The 17,845-nt window shown below is 48.8% G+C and overlaps 1 long non-coding RNA gene across 1 annotated transcript; it reads right to left on the bottom strand.

The window, feature by feature from the left end:
- Positions 1-2,369: 2,369 nt before the first annotated feature.
- LOC116441891 lies at positions 2,370-17,552 on the bottom strand. Its single transcript, XR_004239267.1, has 3 exons — positions 17,521-17,552; positions 8,946-8,995; positions 2,370-3,691 (listed from the first exon to the last, which is right to left on the bottom strand). It is a non-coding gene; the product is annotated as an uncharacterized LOC116441891 (long non-coding RNA).
- Between the last annotated feature and the right edge of the window lie 293 nt (positions 17,553-17,845).

The raw sequence follows: 17,845 nt of genomic DNA, 5'->3' as shown, positions 1-17,845 counted from the left end.
TTTATTAATGGAGATTAATAATGTCAGCTCAAAAACCATCGTCAGCTATCCTGTCTTATGCTGCAGGTATTGAATAGGAGGGCAGTTTCCAAAATGATGAATAGGAGACTCTCCAGAACCCTGCTTAATTCCAGCAAACTCTTTTAGGGGCAGGAAGTACTGGCAAGCTGAATAATTTTTTATCCTTCAAGCAGTTTTGATTTGATGGTGGTTATAAAGAAATACCATGAAAAGGAACTTTCCCATAATTCAGCTGGTAGGATGTCAGCATTCACTCCCTGAAATGAGGCAAAGTGATCTCTATAGTGCAACTGTCCTTTTTCTGAAAAAGCCATTAATTCAAGAAGTTTCTCCTGAAATCTGTCATGGGCACAGCTACTGCTTCCATACTATTATTTACCTACAAATGATCTAGTGTCCTATTTTCCCTCAGCAAAGGGTGCACCAAAAGCAGAGTTACACTGACACCAGGTAATTAAACTGTAATTGTGCCTTGCTGGGCACCAGCCCCACTGCCACCATCCCTTTCTGGCGTGCTGCTGGGTGCAGTATGACGCGCGTGGAGGAGCAGAGTCCCCATCAGTTCTTGGGCAGACTGGGAACCTGGCTGGGTACCACCATCCTGTTCTGCATGGTATGAGAATAAGGCAGATGGCTGTGAGCTGTGTGTGCTGGCTGGCTCTGTGATCTGAGCTCAGTGCTGAGCACTCATCATTTCATGGCACAGGGGAAAGCCTGCCAAGACCATGCCACAGTTTGAGGTCCCTCCTTGCATCCCCAAACTTACTTCTTGCACCTTTTCCCTGGTGCAGTGACTGTCCCAGCTGCATCACTCCTTTCTGGACCTTCCTGTGTTCCTGCAGCTCCTCTTTTTCTGTTGGTGATGATGAAAATGTTATCTGTGAAACCCACTGCGCCTTTGTTCCAGGTACAGAAATGTGCTTGTATCTTGGTTATTTTAGAAACTCATTTTATAAAGCAGCTTTGCTGTGTTCAGTTGAGAGAGATTTTTTCGCAGCTTAACAGTATGTTCGGTTTAGGTGTTCTTTTTAATTAGCCAATTTCTGTAATTGTTAATACTTAGGCTTTCCTGTAGGAGAGCCTGACATGGGTTGTAGAGCTGTTACCTGGGCCAGTCACCAAGTGCAGCCTCACAGAGAGAAGCTCTGTGAGGGCAGGTAGGGCACATCCCTGGGGGCAGGCAGAGCTCTGGTCCCTGCCTGCTCCTGTCACAGCCTGGTCTGACAGCAGCGTGGCTTTCCTCTGGTTTGCTGTGTCATTGGAGACCACCCAAAACAGCAGCAATCCACTGGGCCTGCCCTCACGAAGGGGCAGCTGTGACTGAGCTCCTCGAAATATCTCCCCACATGTGCCAGAGACTCTGGGGACCTTGACGGAAGGTCTTAGTTGAAAGAATGAAATCCAAATTGAAAGAAAATCTAAACCACTACAGTGAGTACCATGGTCCCCTGTGGTGCTGGGGTCACTGTTTCTTCTGCTCTCCACAGGCAGAGTCTGTTCATCCCAGTAGGTCTTTGAGAGCTGCTGAAAACTAACACAAGCTCTGGGAGATCTGCTGAGTGGACTCTTGACACATTGTAGAGAAACTGTGTTCCTGCCACAGCTCAGTGACATTAATAGGTCTAAAAATGACTGTTCCTGTGAATGAAGTGCTATTGTTCAAAACTGGATTATTTCCGAGGAGGGTTAGAGAGCCATTGCTCCAGAGGGCCCACCCAACTTCTAGCAATTCAAGGACATCTGCTCTCTACTCCAGCTATTTCTGGGCCACCAAGGTATCACAGAATCATAGAATGGCCTGGGATGGAAGGGACCTTTAGGATCATCTAGTCCCACCCCCTGCCATGGGCAGGGACACCTTCCACTAGACCAAGTTGCTCAGAGCCCCATCCAACCTGGCCTTGGACACTTCCACGAACAGGGCATTCACAACCTGTTCCAGTGCCTCAACACCCCTAAAGTGAACAATTTCTTCCTTATGCTCAACCCAAATCTACCCTCTTTCAGTTTAAAACCATTATCCCTGGTCCTGCTGATGTGCCCCAGCTGGTGTGCTGGGAGCTCCTGCCTCCAGGAATGCACAGCTTTGTGGGAGGTTGGCTCGTTCCCACTGCCCACCCCTGGGCTCCCAGGCAGAGCACAATGTCCAGCCTGGCTGAAGGCTGCTGCAGGGAAGACAACTGGGGTGTGAGTCTGTGTGCCTGGGGTGTGATCTAGTGCCCTCTCAAGGCATCCCACCTGCCATCCTCCAGGGATGCATCCTGCTTAGTCTCTGCAGGTACCAGAGGATGATTTCCCAGGTAAGCCAGAGAGCCTTTTTCAGAGTATTTGATGCTTTCACAGAGGGCTACATAGAATAAGATGCATTTATTTCTGTTTCACAGGTCCCAGGAATCAAAAAGTACTTAAAATACAGCATCTTAAGAGGTGTCCTGCAGTTTCTTCTTACATTTACACATAGTGAAGATTTCATCTGATGCCTTTTATGCTTCAGCTGAAGATAGAAATAAAGTATTTTTCTACTTCTGATAATAAGCAGATGCTTATAATATGTTAAGATGCAAGTAAAATAAAAGCAGAAACCAAATATACCAGGCTTCCCTGTCTGTGAGCACTGAAAAAGTACTATTTCCTTAGGAGAGATAACTTTCCACTTTACTTTGTGGTCAGCTAATGGTAAAATGTAGTGATTTTTCTTCTAGGATAAAAGTGTAGGGGAAGGCCAGGACTGGTAATTCTGAAAACTGATCACAAACAGCTGCTCTACAAGAGCATGCAAGTCCCTCTCCAGGTGGGTGATTGAAATGGGGATGTGCCTCCTGCTTTCACTGGAGAATCCACACCAAGGAGCCCCAGGTAGGACACCTATGCTAGGATCCTGCCCCAAAGGGATCATACAAATTCTGTGTTCCCTGATGCTCTCAGGAGCCTGATTTGCCTGTGTGGTCGGATTTGAACTCTGGGATTACACTACCTGTGTACTGGATGGTGGGTTCAGTCCCCTTCTCCTCTTACCTCCCCTACTGGGAACCAGATTGAAAGAGACAGTACCAAGTTCAGACCTGGACCTGAGGCTTGCACAATGCAAGGAGTACATTTGGCACATTTTAAGTGGCAGGAACATGAATTTCATTCAACATCCCCGTAAGTAGGTTCTGGCTCAAATGATATTGATGCATTTTTCTTACTAAGTCAAAGCAAGATCTTCCTTCAAAGCACCACGTTTCAACACCTCTAGAGTGACACTTCAATTCTAGTACATGTTCATTTATAAACAGCATTTAGAATAAGAGCTCCTAAATATTGACCCTTAAGATGAACCGGTCCCTCTTCCAGTGGCACCGATCAGCAATCAGCAGTTGGTGAGGATCTCTGTGCTCTCACCCAGAGCTGATGAGGTAAACTTTCTCCTCCATGCTCCCCAAGCAGCCACGCTGCCTCTCATGCGCCACCACCCTCCACCACCCACCTCTTCCCTGCTGTCTCACTGTTGTTCTGTCAGTAGCAGTTCTGCTCCAGCTGAGCTCCCAGGATCATGCCTGACATTCTCCTGCTGTGGAACTGGATTCAGCGGCAGTACTCCCGCTCGATGCTTGCCATGAGCTCCTCCTCCGAGTAATCATATAATATTGTGGACTGTCCCAATGGCTTCTTGTTGCTTTCTGGGCACCTGTCATGGAAGGGAATGAATTATTGGTGTTATGAGAGAGAATCAGGCTCTGAAGACACAAGAAGACCCTTACTTAATTTTTTTTGTGAATGGAAAGATCGAGCTGCATGTGGCTTGCTGAGACACAGATACTCTTGTCATGTCTAGTTCCCATACCCCACTGGCACACTGCCTGCCGACTTCTGCTATCACTTGGCACCAGTTCAGTCTGTGAGCTCATTACAATACAACCCTTGCAATGCCCCAGATCAAGCTCCCAGAACCTTTGCATGAGTTAAGGTTCTAGGCCCAGCTAAAGGACTGTGTAATCTTTATGCTACTTTTACAGTTTTATGGATAAAGAGATTATTTTGTTTGTATTTGTAAGGGATCTGAGTTTCAATGAATGCAGCTCCCTCAAACTGCTCTTACGGCTTTTATTTGTTTCCACATCAGCACAGCCCTCCCATGAGTGGGAACTGATGTATGACTCAAAGGGAACTGGTATGGGGTTTACTGGTGTTATCAGAGGTGGTTTATGTTGGGTACAAGAGAAATCTGTCCCTACCTGCATGAGGGAGTATACAGTGCATACTGAAAAGTCTTCTGCAGGCTTTGACCGCTGCACCTCATGCTACCAATTAAATCTACTTGATTTTGCCCTCCAGGACTCAATAGAGGAGCCATCAGCTGACAAGTGGGTGCTCTTCCTTGGCCTTGTAGAGATCTGGGAGGCGAGCAAGCTGGGCTGTCAGGCTTGGAAGGCATGGCTCCTTGGAATGGAGGTCATGGTGAGGTGCAGAGATAAGTGGAGAATTGAGCTGGTAAATCCAGACTGCAAAGTGCTCTGCCATGCCATGTCAACCAAGGCTTTGTGATCATCCAGTAGTGAAGAATGAGTAAACAAGAAATAAATGCTTTTGTGTGTCAGTTAGTTCATTGCCAAAGAAGAGAGATTTTCACATGCACTAGCATGGCTCCAGATCTGCCCCAGACTCACCATGTATTATCTATTGAATTACCATTCCTCTAAAGATGAGATCAATCCCAACCATTGGTCTTGCAGCTGGGATGAATAAAATTCATCCATTACCATCCTTTAATGAAAAAACTGAGGACCTGTTTACTATATGAAACCCCAGAAATTGCCCCAAAGCAGGTATGTAAATGTAGAACCAGAAGTGAAGGAAAGAACCCTGAAGTGCTTTTCTAAGGACACTTTGTCCTATAGAGGAGGTGCCTTCATTCTGCTCTCCTTGGGCCTGGGAGCATCCTCAGTGTTCCTCCCACAGGCAGCAGAGTGAGTGGCCACAGTGCAGTGCCACCCTCCCTCTGCTCTGCTCTGCCCTGCCCTGGCCACAGAGGCTCCTGCCCAGTGCAGCTGCTCTGACCAAGCTGTGTTTATGCTGTGCCCTCCATGTGTCAGAAATAGTCTGGTGTTTTTCCTGGAGTCACTCGATGGACAGCTGGTGACACTTGGTCGTGTGGGTGTTCTACACTTACTTACACTGCACCGTGCCCTTGATGGCAAGTTCTACTAGCAGCAACTAGGGTTTAGCAACTGGACTCTTCTCTTACTCCTTTTATTCATTTTCCTGCTCAAGGGCTGCAGGGTATCTGATTCCCACTGCAATAAATAAGACCTGAAAAGAAAGCTACAAGCCCAAGAGCTCGAACCATACAGCAGTATTTGCAAAGCAATAATGGGAAAAGAAGTGCAGAAATCTGAGTTAAAACACACGATTTACTGATTTAAACTCTGCATTGTGACAATCCTCAAACTAATTTTATGTTACGTGGTGAGTAAGAGGCAGAGCTCCTGGCAGCTTGCTTGCAGGCCCACAGAAGAGCCATTGTTTCCCTTAGCACTTACATAATTTCCCACTGTTAATTATTCTTGATGCTTTGGTTTGCATGGAGAAAATCTCCAGGTAAAACTCTCTGAGGCACAGACGTGCTTTTGAAAAAACAAAAGCAGGCTCCACTTACCATGCACACCCCAGAAATGAGAGGAAAAGAGAGGGCTGTGTTTCTTTCAAGAGCAAAGGAAAAGCAAGCTGCTGTTCATACTATTGCTGTATTTGTGGCAAAGTTCTGTACCATTTAATATGGGAAAATGGAAATAAAATAAAAAATGAGAGCTTTAATCTGGATAAAAGGAGAAACTTCTGCACCCTGAGGACAGCAAGCAGAGGAACAGGCTCTACCCTTGGAGACTTTCAAGACCTGATGGGACAAAGCCGGGAGCATTCTGCTTTGACTTCATAACTGATCCAGCTTGGAGCTAGAGCTAGGAGATTGGACTGGAGACCTCCTGAGGCCATCCCAACCTAAGCCTCCATCTCAAAGGCACATTGGTGCAGCTATTTCTGCTGATCCTAGAATTTAGTGAGAGGCTGTGGCAGGGAAATCCCAAGCTCAGGATGTGCACAGGACAAAAGCTGGTGGACCACAAGCCTGCTCCCACGCTCCTCCAGCTGCTCCAGCAGCAGAGGAGGCACCTTGCTGCTCTCCTCACCACATGCCAGGGCTGCAGAGCCTGGCTTCAAACACATTGAATCCAGCTGAGGGCTGTTAGACCTTCCAGTCTAGAAAACAACAGGTCAGTACCTTGAGAGGAAAGACTTTTAAACTCCAGATGTTCGAGGGAGGAGAGAAACCTGTGAAGCAGCAAAGCTGAGAGAGAAGGAGTTAGCTGAAAAGCATACAAGAGGGAATTTGCTGTGTGGTAGGACAGCAAGGAAAAAGAAGGCTAGTGCAGCTCCATCAGGATTACTGGGCAGGCTGCTGGATGCCTCATTGCTAAAGTGTTATTAACAGCTTGGAGGGAGTTTAGAAAGCCGCAATAAAAGTGATTTAAAAGGCTAGAGCAAAGCAATTTAGGAAAGAGGAAAGCAAGAAATGTGCTCCATTTCAGCTACAGGCCTCTGGGTGTTTAAAGTTTCTTACGGGAAGCAGGAATTATGGGTAGCTTTTCTTGTTAACTGTAAAGACAATGAGCTATGCAATGTGGAGAAGGAAATGCAAAGGGAAAAATTAGACCAAAAGTGAGCAAAACCACCTTTGAGCAAGATCCCAGCAGTAGGGAGGGCTGTCAGTGCCATATCCCTCGTGTCGGGCAGGTGCCTGGGGGGGAGCGGCCTGAGGGCTCCCATGACAATGGCCCTGATGGGTCACTGGGGTGACAAGCTCTGAGGCGCAAACCTGAGTTAAGTGGCTGAAAACTAGGTTGGGATGAATCTAGGCCAGTGGTTTTTATCATTTTGCTGAGGATGGGGAAGTCCAGAGTTAATCATTAAAATGCCTTCTGCAAGACCTAGCAGCTGAAAAATGGGTCAAAACAACGCCCTGGTAACTGTGCCAGTGACACGAGCCTTGGCAGCAGCTGTAAAATCATTGCCGTGTGCCTGGGCTGTGTCATCCACCCATGAACTACCAGATGCTAGAGAGCAGTTCCCAAAAGATTCTGGGGGAGGGAGGAGGAGAGGTAACATAGCCCAAGCAGCAGCACATCCAACTGTGTTCCCATGCGCATCCAAACTATTTACCAGGGGCTGGTTTAGATGCTTGTGTGGTGTCACATGAGCATGCTCCAGGACAGGAGGTGCACACCCACCTCTGCCTCGCATGACTGCTCTCTTGACAGACAGCATTAAGTCTCTATCTTTTTTCCTTCCAGCTTTTCTTCTCCTTCCTCAACGTTTACTTCTCCTTTAATTGGCTTTATGGGAACTTCTTCAGTCAGGAACTCTATCAAGACAAGGCTGACTTTTGCTGTTTGTAAAGTGAGTGTTCATCTAGAATGATTCCAGCCTCAGAAATGTGAAGGATGAGACAGCTACGCACACACACTGACCTCTGTTTCCATGGCTTGATACTATTTGATTTGATGTCTTCAAAATTTTGCTTGGTGCTGGGCCATTTCCAAAAAAATATTTGCAGAGTTCTAGCCAGCAGAAATTCCAACTCTGCTTATCTCAGGCAGTACAGGCACGTCACATGTGAGCTGTGCTATGGGGCTTTGCAGTGGGTATAAAGTAAACGTTATCTAAATGAAAGTAAGCTCCTGCTCTGTCATCCCAGATCAGAAAACATTTTCTGCTCTCTCAAATCTTCCCTCTGCATGTCAAAAAGGGTGGGAGAAGGAAAGCCTTGCCAGGGTGTGAGGGGCCAGCGGGTGCCTGGGGCTGGGGAGCTGCGTAGGGGACTGGCAGGGCTGGCTGTGCACCCCAGGAGGAGACTGCTCAGTTGCCATTGTAGCCCAAAGCCCACCGACGACACTGAAAAGCACAGGAGAAGTTGAAGTCCCTGTGAGAGCACCTGTACAAGCCTTGCCATCAGAAAAGCCAAGGGCAGCTGCGTTTTCTGAGCGCTCTGGGAACCAGCAGCCTTGCCAGGTGAGCTCCCTGCCAGACGGGAGGGAGAGCAGGAGGGGAGGGCGGACAGCAGCGGGTGCCTGGGCTCTGCTGACACATCTACCAGCACTGCTGGGTGTTGGTAGGTCACAGCCCACGGCCAAGATCTGCAGATTAGTCTGCTCTTGAGTGCTGCAGGAGCAGAGGCACTGGATGACAGCCAGAGCTTAATCCTGAAGAGAATCACTCTTTAGTGTAAGGAGGTGATAAATTTTAAGATGGTTTTTTAAGACTGTTCATTTCACCTGGGTTTTTTTAACATGTGTTAAACTGCCCCATTGCTCTTGGTGCTGGCAGACTTGAAGGCTCAGTTTGCTGGGCAGCTTTTGCTTACGGAAAATTTCAGATTTCTTTTGTTTGGCATCCAGAGCAGCAGGTCCCCACCATTCCCCTGTCCCCGAGGGACACTCATATCTCTAACTGGTGTAGCACTGGAGCATCTCATGGGCTTTCTCTTATGATTCCTAGGGAGCAAAGTGATGTTATTCTCCTTTTCCACATACTGCAGAGGCCACAGGTGAATCAGGGCCTGAGCTCCTTGTTGCAGCAGTTCTCCACAGCTTTGCACCAGCTACTCCAAGGTGCCTCTCTGACACGTGGACATCCCAAATTCTGATTGCTCACAACCTCCATACTACACTTGAGCTGGAGCCTGGATCTTTTCAAGCAGTGCCTCATTTTCAAAAATTTGCGAATAAGTAAAAGGGCAGAATATTTAGGGCTATAAACCATTTCACACCATTCCCATCTCTTTTGCATAGTGTTAGGAATGCAGAAATAGCCTTCCCCTGAAGGGGAAGGTCCCCTTATTCCACCTACTTTTCCCCTCTGAAGATACTGTGAAAGCAGGGGATACTCACTGATGGTCAATGGTGTTCTCTGGGCCTGGTGGGCTTCTGGTTGACAAAGCCTAGGATAAAAAACAAGACACAGTTACAACACTTTAAAGTCAAGGAGGGGGCTTCTCCCCCTCTGCTCTGCTCTGGTGAGACCCCACCTGCAGTGTTGCACCCAGCTCTGGGGTCCTCAGCACAGGAAGGACATGGACCTGTTGGAATGAGTCCAGAGGGGGGCCATGAAAATGATCAGAGGCGTGGAGCACCTTTCCTGTGAGAACAGGCTGAAATAGTTGGGGTTGGTCAGCCTGGAGAAGAGAAGGTTTTGGGGAAACATTACTGCAACCTTTCAGTACATAAAGGAGGCCTACAAGACAGATGGAGAGAGGCTGTTAACAAAACCTGTAGTGACAGGACAAGGGGCAATGGTTTTAAACTGAAAGAGGGCAGGTTTAGATTAGAACTTGGGAAGAAATTCTTACTGTGAGGGTGGTGAGGCACTGGAACAGGTTGCCCAGAAAAGATGTGGCTGCCCCATTCCTGGCAGTGTGCAAGGCCAAGCTGGATGGAGCTTTGAGCAATCTGGTCTAGCTGAAGATGTCCTTGCCCATGATGGGGGCCTGGAACTAGCTGATCTTCAAAGCTCCCTTTCAACCCAAACCATTATTTCTTTCAATGAAACCTATCTCTGTCTATAGTGGGCTACATGCCCTGGTTTGAACCCCCAACCAACCTCTGTGGAGACAATACAGGTACAAGAGACTCTCCTGTACTAGCCCTGTTCTGCCAGCTCTGTTTCAGCATTCAGGGCAGCTGGGTGGCTGCACGATACAGAACTGAAACCCTGAATGCTGACTTGTTAAACCTCCCAGTTTTCCATGAATGCCCACTGTGCCACTAGCTGTAGGCAGCAGTACGAAAACACCAGCTAAGGGAGGAAGTTACTGCAACATCAACCCAATTTGCACCTGACAAAAGATGTTTCCCTGAAAAATTATCCATCTGGAGTGAAACATCCATCTTCCCTATGCTGGAATCCACAGGCTTTCAACGGGATACATGGGGAGCAACCAAAGACAAACCTAACGGTATTTAGGATGAGGGCAGTGACGGCACCCTTTGTCCCCAGCTGGGTCAGTAATGAAATGAACCCTCTGTAGCCAGGTGCTACTGAGAAGAATATGACTCTCATCTTTTTCTACCTTTTTACTATACTCTTACAGGGAAAGGGAGTGGGACAGGGACATGGCTTTACATAAAACTAGGCCCATCTTGGCTTGTCATTATTTTTTCTGAGGTGCGAATAAAGCTGGTGGGCCTCCCTCATACAAGCGTTCCTGAATCTCACAACAACACTAACAAGTTGAACAGGTAGCACCAAAACAGGGCCCTCGAGAAAACAGAAATTAAAAGCTGTTCCATCAGTGTGGAAAAGAGGAAAGTATTTTCTGTACAAGAAAAAAGGGAAGCAAAGGAACCAGGGAGAGGTGTGTAAAAGCTTGCAATGTAGAGCCATTGCCTGTTCCTCTGTTGTGTTTCTGCAGGGCTGGATGGGATCAAGCGATTCCTCAGCAAGATCATGTATATGCTCTTGGAACAGCTCAAACCTGTGCTACCTCGGGACTGGTGCTGGCAAGTGTGGGAGCTATGGAGGGGTGATGCCCCACTACAGGCGCTGCTGGTACAGCAGTGATGGCTTCACACACAGTTTTGCACCAATTTAAATCTGTTGGTGTTGGTCAGGCTTGTATGTGCCATCTGCTGGGTAGAAATGTCCACCTGGGTGTCTGCAGTTATTCCACAGCATTTGATTTTAATTTGCAAGGAGATTTTTTCACTACAGTCCTTCCTCAGCTGCTTCTCATGGCGATGGACAGGAGTTGAGGTTTAAACACCGTGGTCTCAGACACTGCTAGGCAGATAGAGAGGTGCTTGGCAACAAACTGCTCAGTTCTTCCCTGCCTCTTGCAAGGGCTTTGTGCTGCTGCGGTCATATTTGGCTCCCATGCTTCAGCAGGTGAGGAGGGTTGCAGCAAGGACACCTCTCATGGCACTGGGTCAGCATCTCTTCCAGGTGAGCCCTTAGTAGTTTCCACTTCAGCAGCTGGGAAAGGTATCTGTCATCCACAGCATTTCACATCTTAGCTGCCTGCTTAAAATGACAATAGATGTTGCCAGTCTTTCGCAGAGTTTTAGTGTAATACCTGTCAAAAGGCATTCCACATCCTTTCAGAAGAGTCCCAGCTCTCTGGCAACACTTTGTTTTCTCTGGAAGAGGCTGAACTACTCTAAAATCAGCTTCTGGGTCCAAGCGGAGACAAAGGGATGTGAGAAAGCTGACAGTGAGGTAAGACAGTTCTCTCCTGGTTATTTAGGATTGTTTCTTGGCAACCTCCCACAAGCAACAAGAGCAAGAAGCAGCGCCAGGAAAACAGCGTGCTAAGCTCTGACGGCTGACTTCTCCTGGGATTGCATCCCACAATGCAGCTCCTCATCCATCATCCACTGGACTACTGTTGCCGCCTGAGTTTCCTTCCACCAGGCGAAGAACGTTATTCATCCTCAGCACCAAGGGAAATACACTTCTTGAGGAGTGCTTTGATGATGTTCTTCCCACAATGAGAACGCAGCTTCCAACACTTCTGTGCAAAGGATGGGTTGGGATCATTTTAGGGAGGGGTTTGGATTGTACAGTAGGTTGTCTGTTTTCTCTTCCCTTGTGGCTGACTCCTCCATATTACGAGCTGTACGTGTTGTGTGGGTGGAAGACAGAATTAATTAGTCATCAGGACAGAGCAGCCCTGGTTAGCAAAAATCTGCTTCTCTGTGCAAAACCTGCTCCCACCTTTTCCAAGGGATCTGTCAGCAACAATGCCTATTTCCCAAGAGATTTTGGAACTAGCACAGGTAGATCTCTACTGACATTTCATCCACTGCATGAGTCAATGGTGGCAAGTAAATGGTGGCAAGTAAAAACAAAAGGCACCTCCAGCCTCTGCCTTTTCCTGGCCATCAGAGTCTCCGTGCTTTGAGAGCTGCTCCAAATTCCTGCGGGGAAAGGACACCCTGCTAGGGAGTGCCCGGGTGACACCGCGCGCCAGGCAGCAGGCAGGGTGCGGAGCACCAGCTGCCCTGGGCTGTGAGACACAATAAAAACTGACCCCACCCAGCCGGCTCGGGATTGCTGTAATGTGTATGTTGCAAGTTCAGCAGATAATTAGTATTAGCCCTTTATATGGGTTAGGATGATGTGCATGTCAGGACACTTTAATATTATGGGTTCCTATCCTACAGCTAAATAAGTAATTGCTGGCCTGGTTGGCCTGTGCCCTGTTAAGAGATAAATGAAGTCAGCTTCTCCTTTCTGCAGCTTGCAGTCATCTTTTTATTACTCATCTAGACTGTGGCGTGTCTCCTCGTTTTCCACCCTATTCTCAGCATAGGCATCTTGTGCTGAGGTCTGCTGTGCCACAAAGCCCCACATCACCCCCTCCTCCAAGTTTAAAGGCTTGACTATTAAGCTTACCCAGCATGTATCCACATTTAATTTAATGTCATGACATGTGAGGTGGAATGGTTTGACAGTCATTGCACAGACAGTCAGCCATCCTTTAGGGCAGCAGCTCCTGGGAGCAAGGCAGAGTGGAGAGCTGGAAGAGCTATTTCTCTCTGCTGCATGCATGAGCCAGAACTCCTGGGGTGTGGCTTCCCACTCCCCCCAGTCCAGTGCAACTTCCTCATGGCCCTGCCAGCCCTCACCCACCTTCTCTCTGTCAGCTCCAGCACCTGTGAGTAAGCTGGGTGAGAACACCCTTCCCTGGGACCTTCCACAGGGTGATCTGGAGCCGTGTACCTCTGGATGCTCTAGAGCTGCTCCCAAGCGGCATTGAAACACCCAGCTACAGTCTCGACTATTAAAATTCTCTCCAAAACTGGGAGGCCAAATTCAAGCTCTCTTGGAGACAGTCCCTGTGCTGGCCCCTGAGCCATGCCCAAGCATTATTTGGGAGACTACAAGCTGGTCCTGACCAAAAATCATGCCAGCTCAATGGGGCAGATCATCCTGGTCCAGTGCCAGGCAGCTGCTATGGTACAGTTTACCAGTACAGATACAGCATTGGATGCAGTAGAGATACAGGCCCTGAGCGCAGCTCAGGTGCAACTCACGTCCAAGGCAGCCTGGTGAGTGACTGAGCCACGTGAAATATCTACATGGAGCAGTGTGCTCTGCCACTGGATGTGGTTTAATAGTGCAGCATTTCTGAAAAATGTAAACCAGTGCCTCCTTCCCAGCCTCTGCTCCTCCCAAATCCCTCTTCACAAACACCCCGTGAATGGGACCAGGGGACCAGTCTGAGCTGAAACGCCAACCTGCTGCTGTGGCAGGGAGGGAGGGGATCAGCTGGAGAGCCCTGCAGGTGCAGTCTGCAGCAGAGCACGGAGGGCTGAGCTGGTACCACAGCAGGGCAGCAGCCTCCAGTGACACCAGCACAGGACTGGGGGCTGAGCCGGTCAGCACTGCCAGAATCAGCCTCTCCAACCCGCAGCAAGTTATTGCTGGCAAAAAAAAGTAGCTTACCTAAGGTGCCAGTAGGTACCAAACATGACACATGGCCCCAGCTGCACCCCAGGCAAAGCACTCACTCCCAGGCAAAGCATTCCCAGCTTTGCTCTGGTCTGCAGCAACATCCTCTGGCCAGCCAAGGAATTAATAGCAGGCAGTGGACGGGAAGTGGGCAGGGATGCAAGGAGTTCCCACGCTTCTCCTCTGCTGCCAACTAAAACACCAGCTCCCAGCTATTCTGCGCATGCCCTGGGCTTACTTTTTAGATCACAAATAGTTTCCAGGGCAAATGCAACCCCTGCTCTGCCAAGTGAAGGGAGAGGAGTTGTGGAAAATACCTAGTCAGCAGTTTTCCAAGTTCAGGTGCAACACAGCTGTGGCTGGGAGGGTGATGCTGGCTGAGGGGACGGCACAGCTCACCGCCTCTGGGCTCTGGTGAAGTTTCAGGTGCTTTTAACAAGACAATGAATGTAACGGGAGAGAGGGAGACCTCTAACTCAGCAACCGCCAGATCTACAACTGGACATTAACTGCAGAATCTGAAATCATCTGATTTTGGGAATTTCCAGGAGTCCCAGATGTTCAGCTGGAAATGACATTTTCTGAAGGCCCCAGGCTCCATATAAAAGTGTAGCACAATGTCTTCACTCGAGGGCATTTCTGCCTATTAACACAACCAGGAAGAAAATGCTGAAATAAACTGCCAACAACGTGGAATTAGAAAGATCAAATTTCTGTTTGAGGGAAGCACATTTTAACAAGAGTAGAAAAATAAACCTGAGTTCCTGTAAGAAACTAATGGGGTGTGACATTTAATGTCCCTTCAGGACCCTAATGTGTTTGCAGCTGGGACCAGCCAGCCACGAGGTGACGCTGTGCCACATCACTCTGCAGGAAAAACATCCGGCTGAAAAAATCAGGCAAAGCTTTGAAGACTTGGGTGTTCTACAAGTATATGATAGTCCCACTAGAAGTTGGTGAATACAACCTCTACCTGTTACTCCTGTGCTGCAGCCGAAATCACATTGCTTATTGAAATCACATCCCGTCTCCAGTCAGGAGGAGATGGTGCCATGGAAAAAAAGCTGTTAAAACCAAGATCCTAACATGTCTGCATTATTCCTCCATTTCAGAAAACCAGTGGGGAAATGCCTGAGGCCACAGCCTCTGCCCTGGCTTCCACCAAGAGCTGCCTCCCCTGCTCTGTGCTGCAGCAGCACCCGCAAAACCTGAACTACATTTTTCTGTCTTGAGCAAAGAAACAAGGAAAAGCATGTACAACCATCTGGAATTGAGATCAAAGATGAAAATAGATGTTTGATGCTGACAAGAGGTGTTTGGGTCTGCTCTGAGCCATGTCCACGCTTCCCATCAGGATTTGGTTCCAGCCTGTTGCTGTGATACACTTTCACCCTTGCTCCCAAGGACTGTTTGAATGTAACAGAGGTGGCTCAAGCCTTTAAATGCAGGTGCATTCCCCTCCACCAGCCCTTGTCACCTGGCCTGACTGCCCACCGGCACTGCCAGCTTGCTGCTGGATGGCAAATTGTGCCAGGGTTCAGGTGTGAAACACAACACTGATGCACACCAAGCCCAGGACAAACCCAGCCGTGACAGCAGAAAGATGAGTCCTGCTTGCAATTCTGCTGTCTTCTGACTTGTGTCAAACATCTCTTCTACTCCCACTGGCCAAAATCTGCTCCTCCAGGGATTATTTCTCATCAGACCTTCCTACTGTAATACCTCCTTGTTGCCTTTCCTCCTCCTGCCTCATCTTTCCCCCATTAACTCTGTTAAATTAACTCATCCTTTCTTCTCTGAAGTTTCTCTGCTTATCCTCCAATTTGCACAGCTGAACAGGGCAAAGCAAGCAAGTTCCTTCCACAAGACAGGATCAATGACTTGAGAAGCTGCCAAGACTCAGACGAATTGCCCTCAAAACTTCTAGCGAGGAACCAGCGACGCAGTGAAGCTGATATCCCTTTCCAGAAACCTCCTCCACCAGCCTCTTGGGAAGGGTGGGACTGCACTTTGCACAACAACCTAAAAGACTATATTGCTCCAGTAAACAACCAAAACCTGGTGCTACAAACTGTTTCCTCCCTCCTCTTCACAGGCTAGTGACATTTTAGGCCTCAAGGAGTCAGAACAGTAAGCCCACAACTGCTGTCTCTGCCATCTCAGGTTCAGGTAAATAAAGTGCTACCAAGAAAAGCTTCAAGTTTACCCTGAAACTACCTGAGACTTCTCTTGTATGTCTTTTAAATCTTTGAAAAATACTTGTAGTTCTTTGCTGTTTTTGTCTGGGTGCAACCAGAACTGTGAATTTCCTCCCAAACAAGAGGCAGTAGCAGCAGCAGCTGGAGGAGGAGACACATAGGATGCTCAGCATCACTGCTGCCTCACTGGTAGCACAGCTGTGGGCTGCACCCATTTGACCTCACTGGATGACCAAGGCCCACATGCCTGCTCCAGGCTGAGTTTTGAGGACCCTCATGGACATCTCTGTGCTGCAAAGCTTGACAGCATTCCCACCCTGGGTCTGCACCACAACCTGGGGTGGCTGAGGTGACGCTACAGGTTTGTCACCATAATTTCTGCCAGAGAGGGAAGTCTGAAGCAGGGAGTGGGGCATGGTGACCTCCCCACGCTACCCGAAGGGCCACATCTCAAATTCTTCAGCCTCTATAGTTTGCTCCTTGTCATTAGTTCATTGGTATCTACTGCTGTAGCAGACTGTCTCTACTGATACTAGAAAAGAAAGATGAGAGGCAGATCCACTGCTTTCCTGATATGTTATTACCCAGAAATACACCACTTCAGAATAGAGCTGAATTATTGCTTTATGCATAGGAAAACTCACAGCTTATATAATTACTACTTTTAAAGATCTAGCCATGATATTCACAAGTGGAAAAAGAGGGAAAATGAATACCAGCAGCCTCTATTTCTGTAAGTAAAGATAAATGGTAGAAGTCAGGAGGATTCCTCATAAATGAGAGTCCCTCAGAGGAGAAAGCAGTGCTGGAGTGAGCTCTGTTCATTCTGCAGGAGGGTTTGGAGTTTAAAGAGCAAGGAAAAAAAATGTCAATACAAGATCTCTATTTTTTTTTCTTCCATTTCCAAACCTTACTTCCTTTGAGGTTTTTCTTTAAAACCTGTCTAAATAAAGGGTTCTCATACAGAACCCTGCCAAGTTTCCTAATGGAAAATTTATTTTGTATTAAAGTAGTCCTTAACCCATGGATGTGCAGTTCAGTGATGGAAATGATACACTTCTAAGGAGCAAAACTGAGGCATGCAAGGCAGAATGTTCCTGGGTCCTAAATATTTCTTTCAATTTTTAAATTTATTACTTTATTCTGACAACTCTTGTGTATCTGTGGAGAGCAGTGTTTATCTAACAACACACAACTTCCAAAGCCAAGCTAAAATGAAAGATGTCGGTGATTTTTGGCCTCATCACCAGTTGATATATATGCTGCTGTTATTCTTGGATTGGAAAAAAAAAGCCCAGAAGATAAAGCTCAACTCTCTCAGAGGCACATCCATTATTTGTTAAACTGAAAGAGACTGAAATGTGCCTTTAGGAAGAGCCAGACTGCAGATGCAGTGGATTGGTGAACATTAAAGGGCAGCTTTATGTTCACATTTTTAAACGTCTGTTTACAAGCCTGACCCAGGGAAAAGCAGGAGACGAGCTTTATAAAGCCGAGCTATTTCCACAAGTCAGGAAAAGAAACTTCCAGTAGCACCGGGAGAAGGGAGAACGGGACGGCCCCGCTCGGGACCGTGTTCGCCTCGCACCGGAGACTGAAAGCGCAAAGAGAGCAGCAAAGAGAAAACGCAAAGAGAGCATCGAGCCTGTCTCGCAGCGAAGATCAAAAGAATTTAACGCCGCTGATGTGCGGAGGAAGCCACGGCCGCGGCAGGGCTGCCGGGGCGGCGGGGACACCCGGGCTGGGCCGGGCCGGACCGGGCCGGGTATCCCGGGGCCGCCGCCGGGAGGGTCGCGGGTCCCGTTCGGGCACTTACCGCCTGCTGGAGCGGGGCCCCGCCGCCGCCTCCCGCCGCCTCCGCGCTGCTGCCGCCGGCCCGGGGCTCGGCGCTGCCGCCGGCGGCCGGGGCTGTGGGGCCGGCCGAGGCTGTGGGGCCGGCCGGGGCTGTGGGGCCGGGCGGTGCCGCCGCCCCCTCGCTGTCGGGCGGCGCGGTGCCCGGCGGGCCCCGGCTCAGCCCCGCTCTGCCCGCGGGCCCCGCCGCGCCCCGCCGCCGGCTGCTGCCGCTGCCCATGGCCGGAGCCGGCGGGCAGCGCTCCGGGCCGCCGCCTCTGCCGGCCGGGGCGGGCGCTCGGCGCTCCGGG

The sequence above is a fragment of the Corvus moneduloides genome, chromosome 3, assembly GCF_009650955.1.
Source record: "Corvus moneduloides isolate bCorMon1 chromosome 3, bCorMon1.pri, whole genome shotgun sequence".
In the NCBI taxonomy this organism is placed as follows: Eukaryota; Metazoa; Chordata; class Aves; order Passeriformes; family Corvidae; genus Corvus; species Corvus moneduloides.
This window is presented reverse-complemented; position numbering and strand designations above follow the sequence as displayed.